The sequence below is a fragment of the Phyllostomus discolor genome, chromosome 3 (assembly GCF_004126475.2).
Source record: "Phyllostomus discolor isolate MPI-MPIP mPhyDis1 chromosome 3, mPhyDis1.pri.v3, whole genome shotgun sequence".
NCBI lineage: Eukaryota > Metazoa > Chordata > Mammalia > Chiroptera > Phyllostomidae > Phyllostomus > Phyllostomus discolor.
This window is the reverse complement of record NC_040905.2, coordinates 48629378-48656175: the sequence shown is the minus strand read 5'-3', so window position 1 is coordinate 48656175 and position 26798 is coordinate 48629378. Positions and strand designations below refer to the sequence as shown.

The window sequence follows — 26798 nt, the reverse complement described above, 5'->3', positions numbered from 1 at the left end:
TGTGTGTGTGCATGCTGAGGTCCTGTTCTGTGAGGGAAACATCACTGAGCATCTGGGGGAATACAAAGAAATATGAGGCTCAGTTTCCTTCAGATAACTGCAGCCAGGGTGAGGAGACTCTCTCTGTAATGCCTGTATTGGCCGCCAGTAAGTACCCGTTTATATTACTCTGCCACGGCTGCCATAACAACACACACAGACGAGGTGGCTTGAACAACAGAAATGTATTTCTTCAGAGTTCTGGAGGCTAGAAGTCCAAGATCAAGGTGTTGGCAGGTTTGGTTTTCCATGAGGCCTCTGCCCGTGGCTTGTAAATGGCCATCTTTTCACTGTGTCTTCACATGGTTTCTCCTCTGTGCGTGAGTGCAACCCTGATGTCTCTTTTAAAAAAAAATCTTTTTTTTTTTAACTTTTACTTTAAAACGTGTATTGAATATACTGGAGTGACATTGGTTAATTAAGTTACGTAGGATTCAGGTGTACAATTCTATAATACATCGTCTGTATACTGTATTGTGCGTCCACCACTCCAGAAATGGTTGCTGTTTTTGTTAGTGCTGGGGTTGCAACATTACATAGATTTTGAGTGGTTTGCTCTTAACCCTGCTTTCCCCATAAGCCTTGTTATTTCCAGTGAATGATTTCCAAAATGGGAAGAACACACACATCCTTTTATAGAATAAAAGTTGTACTCAAATTTCATTTTCAATAAAGATAAGTGGGACTGGGATGTGTGGGAAGATGGAAGAGAGCATTCCAGTCTGGCAGGAGCATCAGAAGCTCCCATATGGATACAGCATGGAACCTTCTGGGGGGAGGGGAGGGGAGAGCACCCGGGTCCCAGGAGCCGGTAGGTGCATGGTTTTTAGTAGAAAAGTTTTTAAGTGATTCAGAATTTTGGGTCAAAGAGCTTCTAGAACAGGAAGTGGTCTGCCGGAGCAGAGTTCTAGAACCCTTAACCTGCAGGTTAGTGCAGATGGATGCCAGTGCAGAGAGGGAACCCAAGAGGAGCATTGGAGCCACCACGTCTCTGAACACCGAGGACCAGGAAGGTGGCAGTGGTGTGGAAAAGGAGGGGCGACTGGAAAGAGCTCAGAAGGGAAGAATCGATGTGAGCGGCCGTTGGCAGTGGAGGAGAGAGGCCCTGAGGGACTGACTGCTGGGCTCCGAGGTCAGTCGACTGGATGCAGGTGTCCCGGGCTCCGGGCTCCGAAGTTGGGAACAGGAGGTCAGGGAAAGAACACAAGAAGGATTTCCTTGGCTAAGTGCCTCTAAGTGCCTCGTCCCGACGTTTAAATTACAACAAGGAATATTGTCACCTTAACTCGTGGCTATTTAATTTTGTGCTCTTGGCTTTCCCGGCGGTGGTAGGGAGTTAGTGAGTTTCCTTTCTCTGCAAGCTTTAACGCCTCAGAAATTCACCCCGAGATCGTAATTTGAGTGCAGGAGAGGGTGTTTCAGGACCCCAAGCAATGTAGCTACAAATATTCCTTGAGACTGTTCCCCCCGAGTTTCCTCACCTAGAGGCTCGCAGGACAAGGAAGCTTATGCCTGGAGGCTCCGTTCCCGGAGAGGACGGCGAGGATGGGGGTCTCTGGGCACCCCCACCCTGCCTTCCCACTGAGGATTCCCCGGGACCAGCAGACACGCGCTCTTCCCGCTGGGGCCCAGGTCTGGGGAACTGCCCCGGGCGCTCCAGGGCCCGCTCTCCGCCGGAGTCCGGCCTCTCACCCCGACACCCACTTGGCAGCTCCCCGCCTCTCTCTGCACTCCTCAGACGGTTTCTGGAGACGGTCCCCGGAGGGACCCGGCGCGGCTCCGGACTCCGGGCGGCGCGGACGCCGGGCGGACGCAGTGACAGGCTCCCAGGCCCCCGGGCCTCCGCCCCTCCCCCCGGGGATCCCCTTTCGCCCACACCCTCCGGGCGGCGCAGGACACTCCCCTCCGGAGGCCGGGCCTCGTCCTCCCACCGCCCCCGCCCCGCCCCGCTCCCGGGGAGACCCGGGCCCGACCCCTCCCCCGGACGCCCGGCCCGAGAGCGGGACACAGGCGGCGATGGTGACTGGGCAGTGGCGCGGGGCCGGGTCCTGGGCGGGGAGGCTCGGCGGCCTCTTTCTTTCTCTGCCCCCGCCCCTCTTCCTCCTCCTCCTCTGAGCCCGGCGGCGGCGGCGGCGGCGGCGGCCCAGGTCGGCGCTTTTGCCTCGCCTGCTCCTCCTCCCCCACCCGTGGACCCTCTCCCCACCTCTCCCTCGCCCCCTCCTCTCGCTGCCTCCTCCCCTCTCCTCCCTCCTCCTTCTTCCCGGAGCGGCCGGCGGGCCGGAGAGAGTGGTGGCTGCAGGAGGCGTAACGGAAAGCCCCGGCTTGGGGAAGGCTGCGCGCTCGGAGACGCGGAGCCCGGGCTGGGTGAGTGGGAGCCGCCGGACCCCGAGCGCGCTGCAGGAGGGAGAGCCCTCATCTCCATCCAGGTGGGGCGGCGGGGGACCCCCGCGAGGGTTCTGGCAGAACCGTGTCGGCCGGCGAGACCCGGTTGCGCACCCGGCGGCTGGCGCGAGAACTCCGCTCCGGCGACCACGGAGCCCGCGGGGAGGGAAGACGATCGGGCCGGGGAGCTGCAGCGGGACGGGTGTTGGAAGCTGGAAATGGGAGGGAACGGCTGCTTCTGCGCTCACCGCCGCGGCCGCGGGCAGCAGGAGTGGAAAAAAGTTGTGCCTGCAGCAGAGATTTCCCGGGAAGCCGGCGCGACCGGCGCGACCGGCGGCGACCGCGGAGTGCCTGCTGCGCGCGGGTCCAGGACGCAGCTCGGCGCGCCTGGTACCGCGCCCGGGGAGCCTGGTCTGTGGTGTGTGGGTCACGCCGGCCACAGACGTCAGCTGCTCCTCAGATCTGGGCTGCATTTTTGTGGGCAGCGCAGTGATTTGGGGTGCGGGCTGGGGGGAGGTGGGCGTTGAGAGGGGAAGACCACATCTGGAATGGGTGGGGTGAGCCCATGGGATGGGGCGAAGGGCTGGGGAACACTGTGTGTGTGCGTGTGTGTGTGTGTGTGTGTGTGTGTGTTTCTGGATGCTTTTAGGCACAAAGGTTTTTCCCCCCCCTCCCTTCCATTCAGCGGTCTAGTGCTTTTTGAACTCAGAAAAGCAAAAGGGTTTTCTACAGTCCCGTTCAACTGTTAATTTCGAGAGTGTCCACGATCTATTTCGATGCGAGTAAAGCGGCGTAAAGACGAAGTCTTACCCCCCACCCCCATCCTCGCTCCCATCCCGGGCATTTCCTGAATTTCCCGTTTTCTCTACTGTGATTGTGTGCGTGCCTGTAGGTTGCTATCAGTGACCCACATGCAAAAGTAGAACTGCTTGAAATCGCAAAGCGGCCCCTATAGACAAGTGTGTGTGTGGAGCCCGCGGAGAGGTGCGGGCGGGAGGGGGAGGGGCAGGGGGCGCGGGTGGAGCTGGCGGAGCCGGGGCCTGGGAGTTGAATCTGAGTAACCGAGTCCGAAGCGACGTTGATCGCCTGAGAGCCCCGCCCACGCCAGGTTTAAGCCATGATCAGACGTTAATTTCTTTGGAATTGCCCTTTCCTGATCTTTTCTACTGGCCCTCTTTAAAAACAACTTTTCCTTTTCAAATTTAAGAGATAGAAAACAGATGCTGCTGGGGAGATTAAATGTTTTAACAATAGGGAAAAGAAATAAAACCCTAGATTTTCATTTCTTTTTGCTGCCATACTGGAATAGACTCGTTATTAATTTATGTCAGAAATCTGATTCTGATGAAACACTTGCGGGATTTGAGGTAACATCGTGTAAAACGCCATGTTGTAATAGTTTTCCCCCCTCCCCACCTGCAAGTGGTCACGCAGAGAGCAGGCAGTGTGGCTGCTTGTGGCCCGAACCGGTGCAGCTAACATTTATGCCAGGAAAGAAGACAGGCGTGTGTTACTACAGACGATGGGGGTGTGGAGGGAGATCGTTTGTCTTCACAGCGGCTTAATTAGGAAGAATAATTACACTGCAAACGTACATTCCTGAATATAATTTGAATCATGATACATGAACCAGTAATTTGTCTATAGGAAGAAACAAGGATCTTTGTGGATGAGAGTAAAGTGATGCCTTCTGGCAAACTCTATTGCTGTTCATACATGTGATGGGCTCAGATCTGACGGCACCTGCCGGCCTACGGAGATGTGTGGACTGATGAACTAAAGAGAAAGTCCTGCATATCATGTTTGGGCAGGGCAGGAAGGAAAAATCCATAGTAGAAGACAGAAAAACAAAATGGAGAAAAGTGCTTGTTTCTTTTTAATGAACAGTGTTTATATACAGCTTCCAAACTTTTTTATTTGAAGAACTGACAAAGCAGGAGATCCGTATTAGGGCACCCAAACTGGGGCTGTTGAGTTCGCAGAGGTGTCATTGCCTCAACCTTGGACAAGTTGTTTAATTTCTCTTAGCCTTGGTTTCTGTGTTGTAAAATGGTTGTGATAAGGGTTCAAGTCAAAGAGTCACCTTGAAGATTAACTGTGATTACTTTTGTATAGGACTTGGGTGCTGTCTTTGGCTAAGTGCTCAGAAGGTGTTAACGAAGGTTGTCAAGTATTTCAAATGCCCAGGAAAAACAGTGCCAGTCTGAGAGGTGGAATGCAAGGATACCTGATTTTAGCATGAGCAACTGCTGCTTAAGGCAGACCCTGAGTTGAGGCCTGTAGCCATCAGGATCTGATCCACACTCAGGGTTGTTCTAGAACTTGCAGGCTGTATCCTTTTGGCTCATTGTTTTTGTTGTTGTTGTTTTGTTTTGTTTTTTAAGATTTTATTTATTTATTTCTAGAGAGGGGGGCAGAGATAAAGAAAGAGAGGGAGAGAAACATCAACGTGTGGTTGCATCTTGCACACCCCCTACTGGGAACATGGCCTGCAACCCAGGCATACAACCTGACTGGGAATCAAACTGGCGACCCTTTGGTTTGCAGGCTGGCATTCAATCCACTGAGCCACACCAGCCAGGGCTTTTTGGCCCAATCTGGTCAGCCTTTTCTGGGACTCTGGTTCCAAGGAATGTGTAGTGCAGGCTCTTTGTGGATCTGAGGACCAGAGCACAGGTGTGGTTTGCAATTCCAGGCTTCACTGTCCCCTTGCAATGGTAAATTCTGAGGTCCAGTTCCCACCAAATAAACATCCAGATTGTATTTGAGGAAAGAAAAAATAACTTTCGTGGTGGATATGGTGAATGCCTCTGTTGGGAATCCTAGAAGCAATGTTTTTACTCAGTGCTTACTCCTCCTAGAAAGATACAAGTAGTAGGTAAATATCTAATCTTTAGAATTTATTTCAAAAACCAACTTTAAATTATCTCTTTAGGTTAATGATTTGTTGCTCAGTTTTTACTAAGGCTGTACCTAAGAGCAGAGTAAACAAAAGGCATTCTTAGCAAGATAGCATTTTTTGAGCTGGGGAACTGTGCTGTGTGTTGCCTTTCTAATTTGGGAGGAATGCCTGTTTGTTTGCTCAATTGTCCGTCCATTCTTTTATTCTGTCCTTCAGCAAATACCCACAGAGCCTCTCCTAAGGGGCTCTGTGGCTCTGTTTTGGCCTCTGATAACAAACACAGCAAGAACCAAGAGCAAGCCTCTCCCCTCACAGAGCACACATTCTATCAATAACTGGTGAAGCAAACCCTGTGTGCAAAGGACCTCTACCACCTTGGAGCCTCCCCTTTTAAATCAGAAGATCGTGCACCTGGAAAGCAGTGGGCTGGGTATACTTCTCTTCCACAAGCTTGTCTGATTAGAGGGAAGTGACCTGGCCAGGGGTGGTGCCAGAGGGCAGTCAGTCCTCTGGGTCCTTCGTAGGGGTAAGGGACAGAGGGGAGCCTATTTCTTTCAGTGCTTTATAAAAGTATGCGTCCAGTTCGAGCAGTCTCTGACTAGAACCGCCAGCCAACAGACCATGAGAACAAACAGTAGTTTTACTCAGAGCTGGTCTTCTCAACCTTAGAAAGGCAAAGAAGGAATCAAAGGTCAGATCTTATCATGAGCTTGTAAAACCTAGATTGTGTGCAGGGAAGAGTCTGCTCTGACATTTGAAATACTTGACTCTTTCTTGCTGTAGAAGGCATGACTGACAGAATAAAGAACAGAAACTTGGTTCCTTATGTGCCTTCAAGGTTTTGTGTCTGTTTTTCACTGATGTTTAAAATCACAGTAGTGCACAATGCAATAATAATGCATGTGTTTGGAATCTAGACGGCTTGAAAAGGTATAAGGTAGCGAGGGCACTGACAGTGGTAGCTGGGACTGCAGGCACAGTCGTAGGCTCAGGGATGTGCCTTAGGTTGTAGGGTGTCGGGTGCTGAGCTGGGGAGTCTGAGCTTGATTGCAAAAGCTATTCGGAAGATGGAGAACTTGCAGCAGGTGAACGACGAGATTGCATTGTGCTTTGGAAAGAACTCAGTGGCTGCGAGGTGGGCCAGGCCACAAGTTGGCCAGGGTGGGGGACAAGGTGAGCTGGGAGGCTCTGCAGGAACCTACATTGAGGGCACTTGGTGTGGGATTGAGGGAGTGGGGCAGATCTGGAGGACTCACCACACTTCCTTGGTCCTCTCCCAGGGATGGGCACTTAGAAAGAGGGAGTCCAGGGTGACTGGGGTGGGTCACGGTGCCATTCACGAGGTAAGCAGCTGTGGGGAACCTCAGTTCAGGGAGATGGTGAGGAGTAATGAGTTCAGCTGAATGCAAAACTGAACTGTGAGCCTTCCAGAGAGAGAGGCCTAGTGGACTGCGGCTAGGGATGAAAGATAGAATTATTTGTATAGTAGAGGCAAGTGGTTGCCTGGTCTGTCGAGATTTACTAAATATTGCTCAGAGTGAGAGTAATCTGTGTCCTTGCAACTGAATTTTTCTCTTTCATCCTTTCAACAGACCTAAGTAGGGGTAATCAAGCCCCTGACCTTGGCCTTAAATGACCAGATTCTTATTGGTGTTATTTTGTAGACTTGGTAAGATCTGTTTATGTTCTTTTGAACTGAGATCATTACAAGGAATGTGTATAGAATGATTCTGAACATATTTAACAGCTAGGATGTAAACTGATAAAATTGATACCCACACAGTTATTTTATGAACAGAATGTTTGTATTCTTCTAAAATTCATGTGTTGAATAAAGCTTTAATCCCCAATGTGATGATATATATTTTTTAATCCCTACCTGAGGACATGTTTTCATTGCTTTTAAGTGAGAGTGGAAGGGAGGGAGAGATAGAGGGAGAGAAACATCTGCATGAGAGAAAAATATCTGCCAGCTGCCTTCTCGGTATGCACCCCGACCACGGATGGAACCCACAAACTGGCTCCCCCCACCCAGGTCCCCCAACAGCACCCCGGGTTTATGGGACATCACTCCAACCCACTGGGCCACACTGGCCAGGGACCCAGTGTGATGATATTTGAAGGCTGGGCCTTTGGGAAATAATTAGGGCTAGATGAGGGCCTGAGGGTCAGGCCCCCGTGATGGGGTTGGTGTCCTTACGAGATGGGAGATGAGAGGCCAGAGCACTGGCTTTGCAGCTGTGAGAAGGTGGCTGGCCTTCTACAAGACAGAAAGAGGGCCCTCTCCTGGAACTGAATCTGACAGCACGTTGATCTTGAACTTCCCCTTCCAGAACAGTGACAAGTTGATGTTTTTTGTCATCCAGTCTGTAGTGTTTTGTGACAGCAGCCTGAGCTGACCAGTATACAGGTATATACTGTATTTAAGAAAATGTAGGACACCCTTCACTTGCTGAGAATGTAAACTAGTTTTGTGTGCATCTACAAAGTGCTGAACGTAGCCAAAGAGGTATGTTATCTGCTTGCTTTCTTGTTTAATTGTTTTACCACCAGCTAGGTCAGGAGAAACACCTAACTTGGATCCTGACTTGGCAGGTAAGACAGGAGCACCTCAGTGTATTTTGATTTTTTCTTTATGGGTCTGTTCGGATTTTGACTTAATACCACAGTTAAAGTGGCATTATAGATACTTTTAAAAATTTTAACCAAAATTAAATAAGGCTTCTGAAATGTTTATTTGGGGTGAACTTTTGAGGTTCCATTTAGGATAGTGCAATTACACTAACTTTAAAAGCTCTTCACATGGTTTCTAAACTAATAGATACTCAACTCTGTACCCAGTTGCAATCTTTGAATGAAGAGTGTTGAGGGTTTCAGTGGGTTCATAACAAGCAGTGCTCAACACTGACCGAGGTGACATTAGCAGTGTAAGCAGTTCTCTTCTTAGGTCTCTACGTACAGAGAATAGTTCAGCAAGGGGTAACCGGGTTGCCCATCTTTGGACTGCATAAGGGCAGTACAGTGAGGATTTGCAACTCGGGCTGACGTGTGAAGCTAGGCTGTTGCCACAGTTGGTGTGCAGCCTTGTAAAGCACTCCCTGCTTGTGGAACTAAGAGCATCCTGTTGTGGGTTGAATCTCAGATCCTAAAAGTGCACAGGCTCTCAGGGACCCTGGATTGCTGGTGGGCAGCCGTACACCTATCTGTGGCTCTCAGGTCTTTATCAGCAACTTCTCAACAAAATTTCTCCAGCTTAGAGAGGGTGCTCAGGTTTCTCCTGGTCTCAGTGTGAAGACTCTGCAGGAAGGCAGCCATCTGCAAATCAGAACAAGGGCTCTCACCCAGAACCTCGAGAACTTGTGCCAGGTGGCCTAACTTTTGTCTTCCTGTCCTCGAGGGACAAGGCTTTTCCGCCTTTTTATTTGAAGTTACCATATGGCCTGTGGGGGCTATCACTGTTAATTTGAACTTCATTCATTTGTGGGATAAATAAGAGTGCAAAGTAGGCCCCAATGAATGCTTGTGGAATTGCAGGCACAGTATTTGACTGGTGGATGACCAAACCATTATTCCTTACTGCTGTGGGGGAGACTGCGGGGGGTGGGGGGGCGGGGGGTGGGCAGGCATTGATCATTGTCAGTCTGTGTGGGAAGCAGTAACGCCTCACCGACGCCTGCCTATGTGGGGTGCCGTGAAAGGAACACTGGTAGCCACAGACAGGCCGGAAGAATGCAGACCAAAATTTTAACTGGTTATCCTGGACTAGTGACTGTTTTCTTATTTTTCTGTTTTTCAGATTTTCAGTAAGTAGCATGTTACTTTTAAAATCAGAACAAAACAGTTACTTTTTTTTTTGTACAAAACTGTATCAGCAGTTTTGGTCACAACACTGTACATCTCCTAACATCTATGGTACATCCATTATGCAACAAGTCTCTGTCTTTAAAAAGAAATTCAAACTTCTATTTGCATAAAGTAACATGCTGGAAGGGGGGGACGAGAACCAGAGCCGGGTGCTGGGCCCAAAGCCAGAGTGGGGCGGCTCCTTCCAAACAGCGGGGAAGAGCCCAGTCTTTGTTGGAGGTGTGCTTTGCACATTTTCATGACAATGCAGTGTGATTTGAGGTGGGTTTCGCTTCTACATCTAAATGTGGGAACACCTGTTTGATTGATAAGTACTGAATTAAACATGAACTGTAATGACATGTTGGATTGTCTTTTTCGTTTAAAAAACTGTTTCCGTGTTTCAGAGAACTGGAAGTGGCGGTGAGATGGGAAACACCCCTGTAGCAGCAGCCTCTCTACATGCCTGGAAAACCGGAGGGGCTCTTTTTCCTCTGCTGAGTCTATTGTTCAGCATTTTCTTTCCACACTGAGCTGTGTTGTCAAGGGCACCTGGAGTTCAAGCTTCCTTTCTCCTGGGGCAGGCTGCAGTTGGACTGAGTTTCACGTGTTGTTTTCCAGTTGTGAGGCACTGGGCCGGTGGTTTAAGGATGGCTGTAACCGTGTAGACAGCGGCCTTGTTTAATCTTCAGTAAGTGGTGCCCAGCACACACTGATTCAGGACAAATTAGCCTCTTCAAAATTAAAATTTTTTTTCTTTTGCCCATAGAGATCAAAATTTCTTTTTTTGCATTTTATTTGTTTTTTATTTTTTAATTACAGTTGGCACAGAATATTAGTTTCAGGTGTACAACATAGTGATTAGACATTTATATAGCTTACAAAGGAATGAAAATTTCTGAAATTAAAAATAATAGACTGGGTAGTCTGAGACTTCCAAACTTACCAGTAAGCAGTCTTCTTTTTTAAATAAATGACTACTGTTTGTATATGAAATATACACTTAAGCAAAACATGGCTCCCAACTTTAAAAACAATCTAAAATCACATCCATTTTTTTAGATGGCTAACTGTCTGTTCCTAGATGATTCTACATAGAGAAGTATGTCTGAGCACATACTTACTCTGTCATTTGCTCATTCTCATAGTAGTCCTTTCAGGCTTCCTCTGCAGTGGAAACTAGTAATTTACCGACCTAATGACTGATTCTGCGTGGATTCAGGCTGGAATATGTAGCCCAGCGTGCCGGCCTGCACAGGTGACTATAGGTCACTGGTAGATGGGTGTGCTCAAAGTGTCTTGTCTGTTTACGTGTTTTTTCTACCTTGTACTTAGGTCTGTAGTTCTCTTCTTGATTAGAAAAGAAAGGGCAGCATCAAAGGGAGCTAAGTGGATGTGTGGAACGTTTAACTATAATCCACCAGCGAAAAGAACTGCAGCCCTGAAGAGGCCACACTGAGTGTTAAGAACACAAGTGGTGGTGGCGACGACAGGGTCCGATGGGCTGGGCACGTACCTGTGTGGAGAGTGGGTGGCAAACTAATAATGGTGGTCTGATCAGGTATGTTCCTGGGGGCTGCAGCTCCCTGTGGTCTGGAAACTAGATTCATGGATGCTGAGAGTATGCTATTTTTTTTAAGCAGTTACACAGTCAACATAACTTGCATGGTTGTTTTTTTAAACATTTTTAAACAAGAATTACCATTAGGTTAGATTTCTTCTAATGTATTACATATTTGATTTTTAAAATCTTGACCATGGACTTCCCATTTCTTCTTGTGCAGTTTCAGCTTTCTCATTCTGGCAGGTTGCTCGGCCTGTCCCGATAACGTTGAATTCTGACCCAGTCATCTGTCACGTCAGTCATCCCTCTGGTCTGTGTGCTCTTCCTTGATACTTTCTGCTCATCAATCATTCAAGTTCTTTGAGTCTTTTACTGGTGCTTCTCTGTTCAGCTTCCCCTTGTCATTCTCTGAGTCCTCATAGTAACCAAGGGTGCACGAGCCTTTGTAGGCAACCACAGGCCAGAGGGTTGGAGTCTGTGCCAAGATACAGGGGAAGCTAATCATTCCCCTGACCTTGACCTCATTAACATTGTACTGGAACAAGGGAGCCAGCATTCCATGGTATTGTTTGATTTTGGATTGTCGCTACTGATTTACGGTCCTGGGTCCACAGTCCTGCCTTCTAAGGGTAAGGGGGGTAGGTGTAAGAGCCAGATGCAAATGTAAGAGATGGTCAGTACTTACAGCCTCCTTTTAACTGCTTAAGAGTTGGGCTTTGGATGGTCCACTGGTCACTGGGCCGTGCTGTTGGTGATTTCACCCCAAGACAAACCAAAGCTGACAAGACGTGAGTACAGAGTGGGAGGGAGGAAGGTCTCTCTGAGCCTGGAGCATAAGTGGGTGCGCTGCTGACCTGGGTGTCCTGCAGGTGGGGGTAAAGTCCCACACTGGCACTCTGCATGCTTTAAAGCAGGGCTCCTCAAACTGGAATGTGCAAAAGGATGACCTGGAATCTTTTTGAAGTGCAGGCTGACTCAGCAAGCCTGGGGGAAGCCTGGGGTTCTGGATTTCTCATGAGCTCCCCTGACGTCCGTGCTGCGGGTCCCGTGGACTACGTGAGTGGTGAGGCTTCCTGTAAAGCTGGGGTGTGAATTAGACTGTGGAAAGGTCATCTGGAGGCTGAAAGCTGACAGGCCGAAAACAGGACGGCGCTTGTGGGGTCCGACATGGAATTGATTGCCTGCTACTTGGGGCCGGTCTCTGTTGGGATGAGGCAGAAGGCTTTCAGTCCTGCCCCTTCCCCTCGGGCCTGTACCAGCCATCGGGAGTAGCTGTGCAGGGAGAGAGGTGATGGCGGGCTTACCAGGCAGGATACAGTTAAAGGGAGAGGTTTTGTTTTACTAAGTTGTAGTTACATTAATTTCCTCATTACATGTTGATTATATTCCATAATTGTAAATAGATAAAGAAGGCTCTAACTTCCTCCAATTAAGCCTGTATTTTCTCATACACCCTAGCACTTTGAAGTTATGTGATTACAAAGTTTTAAAAAGTTACCTATTGTTTCATTTGGAGCATTATTTCTCCAACTTGCCTGAGGCTCTGCTGGGGTGCTGGCCAGACCATACATTCTCAGACCCCACCCCTGCAGTCCTGACTTTGTAGGCCTGGAATGGCTCTGGGAGTCGGTGTTTTTAAACAAAGTATCTAGATGGTTCTTATCAGGCAGGTTTTAGAAGCACTGGGATAGAGAAACATGGGCTTAGAAACACAGCCACCTGGGCCTGTGGCCCTGGCAGGGTGGAGGGGCGCCCTTCCTGGTTCTCACTTGGCCTCTTGGGTCCTTGGGGGTGAAGGCTGGCTTCCGTCCCGTTGGCTCCACTTCCGTTTTTATCTGGACACATGCTTTTATTCTCACAGAGAGCCTGTTATCTTGCTTGGAGGGGACCACATCAGGGAGTCCTCTGTCAGCAGGGTGAGAGGTCAGGTTTCTAAAGTGGTTATTTTTAGGAAGGTTTTAGAGACACTGATTATGGAGTGCTCTGGGGCATTCTTGAAAAAACTGGGCTATAAGCTCTGGGCCTCTGTAGAGGTCTTAGGAATGTCTCGAGGCCAACTTCTCTCCCTTTTTCCCCGACTTTGGTTCAGACACTAGGGATAGCGCGTGTCCCTTCTCTAAGTAAATGCTGACTGGGGGAATGGGTGAAGGACCCCTCACCCTCCACAGGCAGTTTCGCTCTGATCCGTGTGAACTGACAGTTTGAGGGGCCGACTTTCCACATCACTATATCAGTGTTAACCTTCATGTCTGCTGACACAGGGTCCATCCCAGCCCCACCGTAGGGCACAGTCGGCCTATGAAGCAGGTGAAGTGGGAAATGGTCAGTGCGATGGGACTGGAGGGTTGTAGGAAGGGTTCTTACCCAAAAGGTAGAACTCACTGACTGTTGTGCCTAAAATTCTACCATGGGAGGATTTTGGGTGAAATGTTTTTCTTCAAGCCTCTTATTCAACATGTAAGCATCCATAGTACAGGTAGTATATTAGTCAGTCATACTTTAGTAGGAATAATTTCATAAAATTCTTCTCGAGATCAGCTCACTGAGGGTGTGATTTTGTTGGGGTGTATGGTGCAAGGAGGGCAGGGCTGGGTACTGGGTCACCAAGGGCCACTGGAGGCACCAGGTATCTGGGGCAGCTCATGAAAAGCCCAGGATACCGGCCTGGGGGCGGGGGAGGGGGGAGGATGGCACTAGGCAGAATTGATTCTCATTCACTTACCATGTGTGCGTGTGATAGGGACTTGAATATCCTTGATGATGTGTCTGGCATATTTCTATCTAATATGGTCATTTCACATAAACTTGCAGTTGAAGTAAAAAAGATTTTTATGTGAAAATTAAGGTTAAACACCAAAATTGTACTTGGGATTATGCGGCTCTTTTTAAAGTCTATTTAATTTTTTTTAAAAAGATTTTGTTTATTTTTAGGGAGAGGAGAAGGGAGGGAAAAAGAGGGAGGGAAACATCAATGTGAGAGAGAACATTGATTGGTCGTCTGTCGAATGTGCTCCGACTGGGGACTGAACCTGAAACCCAGGTTGTCTCCAGACCAGGAATCAAACCGGCAACCCTTCACTTTGCCGGACGACACCCAACACACCCAACCAACTGAGCCACTGTGGTCAGGGCTAGTCTGTTTAATTTGGAGAGAGAAGCTCGGGAAATGATCCTGTTTCTGTACTTGCTTAACAGGCTGACTTGGCCAGCAGCAGATACCTGCTCTCCTCCACAGAGAGAGTCTTTTCCCAAGTCATTTTTGAAGAAAAAGACTTGACTCCTCTGAAACCCCATGGCCCTTAGGAAGTGTGCTTTAGTGCATGCTTGCTGTCTCATCCATAAAAAACACTTAAATTTTCCAGGAGTTCTCAGCTTCCTTTGAAGTCTCTGGGATCAGCTTGTGCCTCTGCAGAGGCTCCTTGCCGCCTTGTGCTTTCCCCACTTCAGCTCCTGCCAGCTGCGTCACGGTCACGATTAACACCCACGCACTTCTGTGTCTCTGTAGACGGTCAGCTCCCTGAGCCCAGGGAACTTGTCACATCCATGCCACTGTCGGCTTGGCATGGTTCCTGTCGTAAAAAAGGCTTTGTTAATCATTCTGTGAGGTAGCTATTGCAGAGGAGGAAACTGAGGCACAGGTAGGTCAAAGACTGGCGTAGTCACCCTGCCGCTGAGTTATAACACTAGGATTCCCACCCAGGTCTCCGACTCAACCCCTTGGCCACCTAACGCTGGCCAGGTCTCTGCTCTGAGACCGGGGAGCCTGCGGCGTGTGGTCTGCAGGTTTCTGCTGGGACTGTTACCAGACTGACTGCTCCAAGCTCACAAAAATGGCTCTTTCCTGTCATTTTGCAGGTAAACTGGGAAGCAGTCTCGAGTTCACAGCTGATCTGCAGCTTTGCCTCTCATTAAGGTGTTCCTTCTCATCACACAGGTAAGGGGTTGGTTCTGGGACCTCCTCACATTCAGGCTGGCTGTGGGCGAACTCTGGCCACGACGATGCACTCTGACAACCGTCCGAAGTTCTCACTGGTGTGAAGGAAAGCCCTTGGATGTCAGGCACCAGTCCTCCTCGAAAGGTGTGAATGGTCCCCTGCCCCTGTGGCAAGTGAGTGATTGGGTGAAGGTGTTCACGTAGCTGGCTTTCTCCTGGGCCTTGCTGGCCTTCTTACCGCCTCACGCTCTTGCTTTTTGCTGGGCACCCTTCCGCCTCCTTTTTGGTTGGCGCTTTAGAATCCCTTTTCCTCATTTCAGGCCCTGCCCAAATTTCACCTGTTATTGATTGTCTGCTGTCTGCTTCTCTGTTCATGCAACATACTGCGCTTGCCACACTGCAAGCTTTAGTTGTAGGTGCTCATCTTTTACTCTGGTCTGTAAGGGGTTTTTTTTTGCTACCATCTCCCACCTACCATGGTTGCTGGCATGGGACAGACTTTCCATAAATGATTGAATGTTACTTAGTATAAGGGGGAAAAATGCCCTAGTAAACTGCACTATGACACACACAAAAATCTTAATGTATTCCTAAACCAAGGAAGTGATTTGTGGAGTGACTTTTTGGATTAATTACCTGGATGTTTGCTCACATTACCACACATAATTGAGAATTTATCATAATATACAGGGGTGGGCAAAAGTAGGTGTACAGTTGTGAGCATGCGAAACACAGTTAATAAAGCTATTGTGGTCATCATGACTTGCGGGTATTTTTCCGTACGAACAACTGCACACCTGCTTTTGCCCACCCTGGAGTATGTCAGCAGGAGTTCAGGTTCTTACTCCTTTTGCAAAGGAGAAGTCAGGAGTCATCGTGTCATTGTCTTCCTTTGGGTAGTGAGTGACGCTAGGTCACGGAGCAGTAATGTGTTCAGGGACAGCCTGCAGCCCTGGGGGAGGCGGCTGTCAGCTAGCCCCTGGGAACCCTGGTGGGCCCGAGGGTTGCACGTGGACCTGCAGGGATGGGCAGCAAGGGCGTAAGCAATAGACTTTCCCAGTTAGCAACCCAGTGGAAGTGACTTGAGCATGGGTTTTAAAACACAGTTTAGGCTTAAGTAATTTTAACAAAACCCCTTTAAATCAGTGCATTTCTGTTTTCCCCATACTTCTTAGTACGTTGGGTTCTTTGAGAGGTGAGCTGATTGGCCTGACCCCATTTTGCTTCATCCTGGGTGTTGGGAGTAGCAACCCCCAGGGTGGTGTTTCATCTAAATGTTGGGCCTCGTCCTTTCAGAAACTGGTGGGTGGCTGGGTTCATGGAGGCTGGGGGCGGGGGTGTACTTAAATCTAACCAAAGACCCCGCTCACCTAGGAAAGTGTGGTCGAGTTTCTGCCTCTGCTTCCTTATCCTGACCTTACGTGGGCACTGGCTTGTTATTCAGCCTTTTCCATTGCTTTGTTTGGGTGAGTGCAAAGAGAAAGAACTTATCTTTTGGTTTCTGCATGTGCTTTCCACAGCCTAGTAAGGCACCAGCTGACAGGTCCCATGGAGAAGCAGTGATGTAGCTGCGGCTGCTCTGCCCTGGTGCCGAGCCCAGTCGTGCAGCTGCGTGGAGGCGAGTTCATGAAAGACGGGGCAGTCCAAGAAATTTGACTCTTAGCTGACCCTGTTCGTGTTCTTCCCCAGGAATTTCCACTCTCCATGGGATCAGTGCGTCTGTCATACTTGAAAAATGAACTAAGAAAATAAATTGCAGTTTAAAAGCCCAGATGTTAAAATATAAGTGTGTTTTAGCTTTTTAGTAGGTTTTGGAATTTAAGGTATTACTCGGTGTTTTGTGTTGCACCATCTGTGCAGAGACCGAAGGCAAGGAGGTGGTGTGTCTGGTGTTCACACTGCCGAGCACAAGGGGGGTGCTTACGAAGTAAAAGGAATTAGCCACTCGTCGAGCTTCCCGGAGAGATGGGATCCTCAGCACACCCCTTACTTTAGAATACAGTTCTCATCAGGTTGGAAAACAGTCACCAAGTTACCAAGCTGGTAGCCACACAGTGGCTCTCACACACAGATTACAACTTCTTACAGCTCTCTAGTGAGGTCTGGGCTGCCCCACATCCTCATAATGACAGAAGCCAAGAAGTGACGTAGTGCCCGAACTTCCTTAGAGCTCCTGGAGTCTGTGTTTTGAACATCTACTACGGTGCTCTTCCTTCATGCAGTGAAACGCTTACTGTTCCGGAGATGGGACTGCCAGTGCCTCCGCAGCAGAATTCGTGTATCAGAGGGGGTGTGTGTGTGTGAGAGAGAGAGAGAGAGAGAAAGAGAGAGAGTGTGTGAGATATAGCTGTTTTGGAGTGTTGGCTTAGATCCAAGAACACTGTCCAGCATGGGTCCCTCGTGTCCTGGGTAGACATTTGAGGGCAGTCAGAGCAAAGACAACGTGGACACAGCAGCTGGTTTGCTGGTCTCAGTCTCCAGTGTCAATGAACACACTGCACTCTGGCGATTTACATTATTGTTGAAATGCCTGAGAACCCAGACTGCGGCTGGTGACACACACAGACACACACACACAAAGCAAATAAAGGCACATCCCCACTCGGGTGTCTGGTTCTTTCAGGTGAAAGCTTTATTTGTTCTTCTTACAACAGAAGCAAAGTCTCCAGAACAGGCTTTCGCGTTGCACTGCGAGGCTGCACCCAGGCACTGACATCTCTGGGAAGAGTTTGCTTTTCCATTTCCAGAGCGAAGTCAGTGCCTCATTTGGGAGCCTCTTTTCACTTTAATCAGGTGGCTTGTGGGCCGTGATTTGCTGGCTGGTTTGTCTTATCCACTCTGTTTTGTTGATTTGAAAGAAAACTTTTAAGTCCTTGCTTCCAGGAAATGTTGGTTTTAAATGGAATATCTTAGACTTTTGCTTTACGAAAGGCTTGAAGGTGTTGTTTTGATCAATCTGTTGTCCTCTTTCAGTTAGAAACGACTGTTTCCTGTTTCTTAGCATCTTTTAACAATTATGGACCCGAGTTGGAAGGAAGCCTTTGGATGACTAGTTAATATATGTAACTTTTCCAAATAGGCTAAAAAGAGTGAAAAAACTTCCTCCTCCATTTCTTTTCATGATAAACAGTAAATACCCTGTGTTTTAAATGATTCCCTTTCTCTCTAGAACATTCCTTATGTGGAGCGGGCTCTGAGGCTTCCAGAATTCTGTTCTCTCGGGTTCCTTCTTCAAAGCTGAAGGATGTTGGCTCCCTTTGGACCGACCCATTCATGCTTATCTTCCCCGTCCTGTGTTTCCCGGTGGGCAGGCCTGGGTGCTCACCTCGCCTGCATTTTATCTGCCCGTCTTGGGTTGCTGCAGAGAAGTCCTTCCACCCTTTTTGGTCACAATCTGGAAAAGAAAACAAACAGCCTCAGCCCCCCTTGCACCCCAGCGGGCTGCGCAACACAGTTCTCATTCTCCTTGCTCCTGGTTCAAAGTGCACATCATGTTTTATGGGGGTGACCAGCCCCCTAAGGTGCTGGTTTGAGTGGGCCTGGTTTTAGCCTGGTGGACAATTAATCAGTGACCTCCTCCCTCCGCCTTCGCCTTTGCCTTTCTGGCTGAGTTGACACCAATGCTCCAAGTGCGAAGCGGCTGCTGCTCCTTTGAGCACCAGGCAGGGGTGGGGAAACATTTGATCTTGTTCAAAGGGATGTCTCTGAAGCATGAAGATTGAACTGATTGTGACCCCACCCTGGGGGAAGGAGAAGCGCTCTCTGGGGAGCCAGCCTGGAACCAGCCCAGAGGAAGAAGCCGGCAATTACTAATCCCATTGGCCTGAGGGTCTTCAGGGTCTCCTATCGTTCAAAAGAGAGAGAACTGGGGTTGAAGGTAATAAAATCGGCCTTAAATTGGAGGAGCAGGGGGTCATTTCATCTAATTTTGTGGTTGTTACCGAGGAATAAAAGGCAGAGGGAATGATTTAATTTGCTCCTTTGAGATCTTTATCACAGTGAGCTGGCCTTTAGGTTGCAGCCTCAGAGGGGCTGGCCATTTCCTTCCGGGGTACCAGGCAGGGCTAGGGAGGCACGCCGATCATGCAGGGCCCTGGCTCAGGACCGTGGCCTTTCTCCTGCCCTAGTGGAGAGTTTGTGGCTTAGCATGGTTGCCCTAGGTCCTGCTACACCCCTCTGCCACTTGCTTAACAACCTGGCATTCACACCAGAAATAAAGAAATCCTCCGGACAAGAGCGCTCTTTTAGAACTGGGATGGTGTCTTTCATACACAGGGTCTGGCAGGAGTAATGCCTGCTTGAGTGCAGTTGCTAGGGTAGTAATGTAGGTGTAATGATTTATAGTCTTAATTTGAACATTTCCCCTAAGATGTCATGTGGTGTGCTTGAGTGTGGTGTATATTGTTCTGTTACAGAATCCCATGCTTATGCTTTTGTAGTAAAAGATTTTGTAATAGAGAGGGGGCGTTATTTGTGCTGGACCCTGTATTTGCTGCATGATGGTCACCGAATTCCTTTGAGCCGAGCAGAGCAGCGTTCAAAGTGTTACACCTCCCAGTGGGGAGTCAGCGGCACGGTGAGAGCTTGCCTTCTCATGGGTGTGGTTCTGTTCGCAGTGACCATTCATTTCTGCTGCCTCACAAAAGTCCTGCTTAGCAGGCAGGGGTTTCCATCCAAGTTTATAGAGAAGGGAGTATAGCCCAGGAGGTTGTGTGACTTGCCTTAGGTCTCCCAGTAGGGAAGGGGGATCTGGGATTCTGTCTCTGCACTGCTGACTTTCAAACTGAGCCCTCAGTGATCGTAATTAGAAGGAACAGAGCAAAGAGGAGGAAGAAGTGAATGACCAAGTGCCCTCCAACAGGAGGAGAGGAAGTGTGTTGAATAGATAGCTCTTTGTACCAGCCAGCAACTGGCACCATTCCCCAAAGCAGCTTGGTTTCTTTCTGAAGGGAGCAAAGTGACCAAGGTGGGCAGGGCAAGGAAGGTGGGAGCTGGAGGAGACTGGAGGCGGGTGGATGGAAAGGGCTCTTTGTGTGTCTGAAACAGTCGTAGGCAAAGCATCGAGGAGCCTCCGGAGGCCTGAGCCTGTGCCTGTGCTCAGAAAGGTCAGAGGCCCCGGCCGTCTACATCACTGCCTCCTGCTGGTGTTTATGGGCCCAGCCTGTTCCATACCCATGGTCGCCGGCACTCCGGCTGTCTCACGTCTGAGGGCTTTCTAGTCCAGCTTCTCCCTCTCGACTGTATGCATTTCTGCCCAATATTTGTGAACTTTGCTCTGAAAAAAAAAAAAAAAAGAAAACTTATCTTAAGATGTGCTACTAAAATCCTTAACCACCATTAAGTGCATTTCATCATAGCTTTGGTTTGTATAGTGCTTATGAAAATCTATTCCCCCCCGCCAGTTGATTCAAGAGCTGATATTTCCCTGTGCAAGTGGATGATGGCGACTCTAGCTGTCTCCCTTTTGGGTGGATGTGGTGCCGTGGGGAACTCCCAGAAGGTAGATAGAACTCCAGCCAAGTGTTTTCCTGCAATGTTTTCCGAGGGGAATGGGGAGGGGGGCGAGGAAGGAGTGTTGGGAGGGGCAGCTTTTCACTTGTTTCGCTAATGCTTCTCCATATCCGGTACGAAAGTCTCTGCTGCGTTGCAGTACTTGGAGGCGAGAGCCCTCCTGCCTTGGCCACGTGCTGTTCCTTCCCTTCATTACCGGGGCTAATCAGAAGTTGGCTGTACTTCAGTGCCTCTTAAAAGCTTTTCTCTCTAACTGTGTCCAGGAAGTTGAGATGCAGTGTCAGAAATGATGTGAGTTGATGAAGAAGAAATAAACAAACCCAGGCAACATGCGAGGAAGCCTTGGCAGCCCTGCTTCTGTTTTTCTGTAGTTTAGATCTGAAGGGACCAGATTTCCTCCATGTGGAAGGAATAGGGCTGTGAGGGCCCCTGTGCCAAGGAGCCTGAGATGGGCATGCCAGGGGCCTGCGAGATCAGGGCTGCACTCGGTGTGATAAACACTGGGATGAAAACGAGTCGTTTGTGCTTGGCAGGATGGGTATACGTCACACATCTGCAGCCCGAGCTGTATGGACGTGGAGTAAAAATAGCATCTGTTCAGGGAAGTAGAACATTCCAAAATGTTTCAGTCCCCTCTTGGCACCAGAGCAGAGTGGAGAATAGGTGAGCTGGGCGGGACTTGAAAGAGCTTCCTGTCCGAGCCCTTTAATTTCAGTTAATGACACTAAGTGACTTGATTAAAACCCCATGAGGTCAGGGACTCTTGTCTATCTTGTTTATTCACCATCATGCCTTTGGTCCCTGGAGTGTATTGGGTGCTTAATATGCACTTGTTGGGTGGGTGAATGATATGAATGAAGATAAGACTTCCTACCCTTAGTCCAGTGCTCTTGGAGATTATTTTTATAGGCTGAAAACTCTGTAAGAAGTGGTGCCAAGTGGCTTTTACGAAATTGAGGTTTTCTTGGGGTTACACATAGCTTAGGAAATTGAGATGCAGCAAGATTAAACCAATTCCTTAACGTTGTTGGGGAAGACAGACTTTCTCAGGTGTGGGGTGTGGGTGATAATCTGTCTCCGTGGGGCCCCTGGAGCTGGGCAGAGCCTGGGCTGTGGGGAAGTGACGGCCCCAGTTGCTCAGCCTCCCTGGATGAATGAAGGCAACTGTGGAACAGGAGGGCTTGAACTTGCCCCTCTCCCAATGGCTGGGAGCCCAGCTCTCCTTCTGTGGCCCAGTGTCTCCCTTTCAGCGGGACATGCTGCTTGGAGCTCATCAAACAGGCAGTCTGTGTGTGGAAGTGCACGTGTGTGCGCGAAGCCGTGGGTGTGACTGGAGGGTCAGGAGGGCTCAGTTGTCTGCACCGATAGGTCCCACCAGCCGTGAATCAGGAGCTCTGCTGCTGCCCAGCCTCATTTTGGAAATTGTAGCCCTGCTGTCGGCGGCCTCTGCCAAGCAAACCAGGTCGTGCGTGTGCTGTGCTTAGAAAGCCCCCATGGTCAGCTACACTGCCGCTTTTAAGCTGGTACGGCCAGGCCTTGCTGTTGGTTTATCTGCCCATTTAACTTCCCAGTTAATTCACAAAAAAGATTTATCAGTACAAGGGAGTTTAAAATTTCATAATAGTGATAGGACTTTAATTCAAGATGAAAAGTTGCCAAAGAGAATGTGTAACATCAAGGAATTTTGTTTAAATTCGCAAACACTAACCGAAGAGGTGCCATTGGTTGGTTTCATCCACCCACTCTGGTCTTGGCTGGAGTGGGGGGCGGCTGTCACTTTAAATTGACCTTTAGGCTTCACCACATGACTCTGATGTCCAGGGGTGAGTGTGCTTCCTCTGGAGCCCTTGGCAACTGACCACTTTCAGGTGGAATTTCTGTGCCACCTTTGGTGTGGGGGGGTGACCCATTTCCTTCTGGAAATCCATTCCTCCCAGCAGTCCTGTTCACTGGCTCACCTGACTCCTGCTGGTGCGGACTTTGTGCGAAGTCTCCTTGCTTCTCTCCAGGAAACATGCAGTGATTGTCCAGTCTCCTGGTGGGCGTGTGACGAGCTCAAGGCTAACCCTGATTGATGACTACAGAAAGGAGTGGCTGCTTATTGGCTTCTGCTCTGTATTAATGATCACAGGGCTTATTGATCTAAGGCAGGCAGACGTTCTTCAGGCCAGAGGTGTCTCTGACCAGGTCTCCGGAGCAGCAGGAAGAATGATTACCACTGGCCAGATTATTAGAGCTGGAGTAAAAAGACTATACTTAATCTTGTACAGCGGCAGTGACAATTACTTTGTTTTTGGTGAAAATCGGGCCTTGGGAGGTGATTCGTGGCCTCGGGGTCTGGTGCTGGAGCATCTCATGGGGGCCTTCGCCGCGCTGTGTCCTTCTCCATCCGTGAGCCTGTCCTGATGGACGGTTCTAGCGTCGCACTTTGGAAGTGAGTAGTAAATATTGTGCGTGAACCCAAAATATTCTTTGTGCAAAGCCATGCAAATGACAAACACATTGACTTATTAAGAATACATATACGTTGATAAAAAAACAGCGTATTTCGGATAGCTGGTCTCTTGAGTACGTTTACGTGTGGGGAGAACCTGATTACTTTCTTCAGGGTTCAGACATCAGGGAGCTGGAGGTGCCTGGCTCCCCGCCGTGAGCCTGGAGCGTTTATGAAGGGCGGGGCGGAAAGCACACCTTGGAGTGCAGAGAGCTTCACACTGCCTCTTCATGCAGGCACGCGCTTTCTGTTTGTTTACTTACTTTATTGCATACGAAGTTTCAATTCAGTAGTTTTCTTTTTTTAAGCAATCTGGGGGACTAACTACAGTGGCAGGAAAGAATATTAATGGAGATTTATGTAGTAGTGTTCATGTCTACAAAATTAAAAGCTGAAATATAATGGAATTCTGTATTCGGAGGGTTCCAGCTTGCTATAAAAATGTAATATGTTAGAGGATTGGTTCATATTTGTAATTTTCTTATTGTAAAGGGAAGTAGTATATATGTATTCATTAATTATTCCTCAAATAAGGTATAAATCATGCATGTACATTTTTATAGGGAGTAGGAGAGTAAGAATCCAAGTTTGTGGTGATTTTGCAGGCATCTTGCTCCTGTTTTTACAACACCAATCAGAGACGTCGTTGATGTGCCCTGGCTGTCTTTCCTGCCATTTATACCTTTGGTATTTTCTCTAGTCAGTGGTCCCCCGCCTTTTTGGCACCAGGGACGGGTTTTGTGGAGGACAGTTTTCGCACAGACTGGAGAGAGGGAGGGATGGTTTCGGGATGATTCAAGCACATTACATTCAAGCTCACCTCCTGCTGTGCGGCCCGGTTCCTTACCAGCCTGGACTGGAACCGGGCTCATGCTCCAGAGGTTGGCAGCCCCTGCTCTAGGTGATGGCCTCACTTGCTGTGCGCTTTCCCCAGAATCAGGATCAAATCCCTGACCATGAGCCCGGTTTAATCACTCCATTTGCAAGGCCAAAACCTGGGGTCTTCACCAGAGGACCACACTCCTCCTCCAGTGGGGCCAGGGTCTGGGGGTGACTCAGTCGTGCCTTCTGGTCCTTCCTAGAGCCCAGTTGCCCTCCCTAACAGGCAGCCAGGCTTACCCTGAATCTAAACAGCTTTCATTGTCTGTGGCCTTAAAAGGTAAATGATTAAACACACAGGACTGGATTTTGTTTGGTGACTGTGCAGCCTGTTTAAGGATTTAACTGATTAACAAACATGAGAGAGCTGTATGTCAGGCTCTTTGGAGAAGAAAGTGTTTGGGAGACAGCCTTTCTCAGCCTCGTTTTGCTGGGTCTGCGGTGGGGAAGACCCAGCCCCACTCCCCACTCACAAGACCTATGACCTTAGTCAAATCACTCATCACTCTGCGGCTTAGTTGTCTCCTCTGTGAAATGGGGATAATCATACCCGCTTTGTAGAACTGTTACATGAAGTGACAAAAGCCTGTGTGAGGCATACCTGGACTCAGTAAGTGGTAGTTATTGCCACTGTTAAAATGGGAGCAAGTTGCTCTCAGGTGTGTCCAACCCCTGGTCTGTGCGCTGCGTGCGGCCCAGGCTGGCTATGAATGTGGCCTGACACAGAAATCTTAAATTTACTTAAAACCTCTCTTTTGCTCATCGGTTTTTGTTAGTGTTTGTGTATTTAATGTGTGGCCCAGGACAACTCTTCTTCTTCCAGTGTGGCCCAGAGATGCCAAAAGTTTGGATACCTCTGCAAATAATCCAGTAACTTCTGAAAGTGGCCTGGCTTGTTGCGGGCTCAGCTGAGGGGCTCCAGCATTTTTGTTACTGTTGCTTTCAGGCATCCCTTTCCATGTCAAAGCTTGCTGCTGACTGAGGTTCCTGTGTGTGCCCTTCCTCTGGAGCAGACAGGCTCTGTACACTGGTGTTTCTCAGGGCTTCCTTCGCCTCTAGGATCAAAGGAGTTCTGGAGTGTGTATTTGACATGAGGTAAAAGTAATAGTCACTTAACATTAAATTAGTGCTGTGATCAGATGCACCAGGGAGGCTGTGTTTCCTGGGAGGCACACCTACCAAGTGTAGGCCATTGCTGGTGGTGACCGCTCTTTCCCCCCTTGGGGGAAAACCTTAGTTGGAAAGGGGGGGGTGCAAAGCCAAGCAGTTGTATGAAAAGTGTTTATGTTTGTCCTGGGAGAGTGGCAACACATCACACACCATTAATGGACCTGGCCAACGAACAGTGCTTTGCACCAACCCAGCGATGTAATTTATTTCACTGAGGGAATTGTGGTTTTATGTGCCACGTATAGGTGTCATTGAAACCTTGTTTAAAGAGGAAAATAGCAATTAATGTGAGAAATAGGAAATAGCTTTACAAATTTGTGGTAGAAGAGACCCAATAAAAATGACTATTAGGAGTTCCCCAAAGGTGAACATAAGAGTTTATAAATGCTGTTTTCTGTCTGGTGAATTGGCAGCCTTTGGTTTGTAAGCATAAACCACTGTGTGTCCGCCGCAAACAGAGCAGGGCGTGCGAGAGGATTCCTGTAGAGTGACGCTTTGGGACACGCAGGCAGGCTTCTGTGCTGTTTTAGGGACAGGTGGCAGAGGCCTGGGGGTGTTGGGTCAGATTAGGTCACTCTGTGTCATTGCCGCTATTGTCCTCCTTCTGGGAGAGGACAGGTGGAAGAGCCTTCAACCAGAGAGCGGCTGTTAATCTGTAACTCCTGCTTGGCCTGCCTCTGCGTCGGTGCAGAAACACTTCAGCTCATTGTTTTACGACGCAAAAACCAGAGCACATGGGAGCCACTGAAAACTGAATCCTCTAAAGTTTGTTTTTTGGTTGTTTGTTTGCCTTTAGTAATACGGATGAGACAGGGCATCTAAATTAAAAGTGATGCTTAATAGTTAAGCTAAAGAATGGGTTCATGATGAGAATTATGATTTTCAGACTTTTAGGGGAACTCTTTTTTACAGTGATATATTTCAGTAGAGCCATAGCATTATGAGCGTTTAATTCATAGAGATTCGACCATACATGCATCATTCGAAAAGAGGGAGATAGAAATAATGTGGAGCTGCCTGACCGTTGACTCCATCACAGTACGTGCCTTACAGCAGGGTTTTCCAGCCCTGGTCTTACTGACATTTTGCACTGAATAATTCTTTGCTGTGGGGCTGTTCGGTGAATCGTTGGATGTTTAGCAGCATCCTTGGCCTCCACTGGCTAGATGCCAGTCGAACTCCACTCCCCAAGGTGGGATGATCCAGGATGCCTCCAGACCTTGCCCAATGTGCTCTGGGGGCCGTGCATCTGATGGAAGGTGATGGGAAGGGCAAGATCCTTTTGGCCTTGAACCACTGCCTTAGTGAGACAGGCGCTTTTTAATCTCTTGTTCCCTCAGGTGATCTCAGTTCCAGGTCCTGTCATACACCACCTTGCCTCACTGAATATGATTAAGTGAATAAAAGAAACTAAAAGCTCTGAGGCCTACTGAGCATAAATTGCAAAGGATAACCCAGAGACAATGAGTTCAAGCTATTAGGGTTTTGCTCCTTAAGGGAGAGCAGTCCTAGCAAAATGTCTCCGAGAAGTTTCTAAAGGCCAGAGCCATATAAAGTGAGTGGTCCATTTACACAGATTCCTGCCTTGTCAGTTCAGAGTTTCTTGGTAATGGCGGGGCTCATGGCCAAGCTCTAAACTCCAAGTCTGTTTACTGAGTCTGGGTAATACTGTGGGGCTGTTTTCTTGTTGTTCTGATCAATTTTCTGAAAAGCAGTAATTCAGATTCCTTTTGAAAACCAGTGATTCTGAATACACACACACACACACACACACACACACATATGTTTAAGGCTCAGTGCAAATCACTTTTATCAGAGTGTTTGTGTTATTTTTTTATTCACCGTGGGGCTGGGGAGGTTCTGGAGTTTCTCCTTGAATCAGGGTGATCTTGTCACCACTCTGACCAGTAGTGTGTGACAAAAAGTGTCATGTGGCTTCTGAGGCAAGGTCTTCAAAGGCCATGCAGTTTCCGCCTTGTTCATGGGAACACTGCTCTTCAAGCCCTGAGCTACCATTTAAAAAGTCTGCCCTGTGGCCATCAAAGCAGGTGCTCCGGTGGCCAGTCTGAGCGGAACCCAA

At 48.7% G+C, this 26798-nt stretch overlaps 1 protein-coding gene across 5 annotated transcripts in view; it reads left to right on the top strand.

The window, feature by feature from the left end:
- The first annotated feature begins 1990 nt into the window (after positions 1 to 1990).
- The window catches only part of LHFPL2 (LHFPL tetraspan subfamily member 2), a 147506-nt gene continuing 122698 nt past the window's right edge, over positions 1991 to 26798 (top strand). For 2 of the 5 annotated variants that reach the window (XM_028516104.2, XM_028516114.2), the window contains exons 1-2: positions 1991 to 2403; positions 14586 to 14664. The gene's annotated coding sequence lies outside the window, so the exon portion shown is untranslated. Of the gene's footprint in view, positions 2466 to 6925; positions 6993 to 14585; positions 14665 to 26798 lie in introns of all 5 variants that reach the window. The other 3 variants (XM_036020450.1, XM_036020452.1, XM_036020454.1) reach the window with 3 other exon arrangements.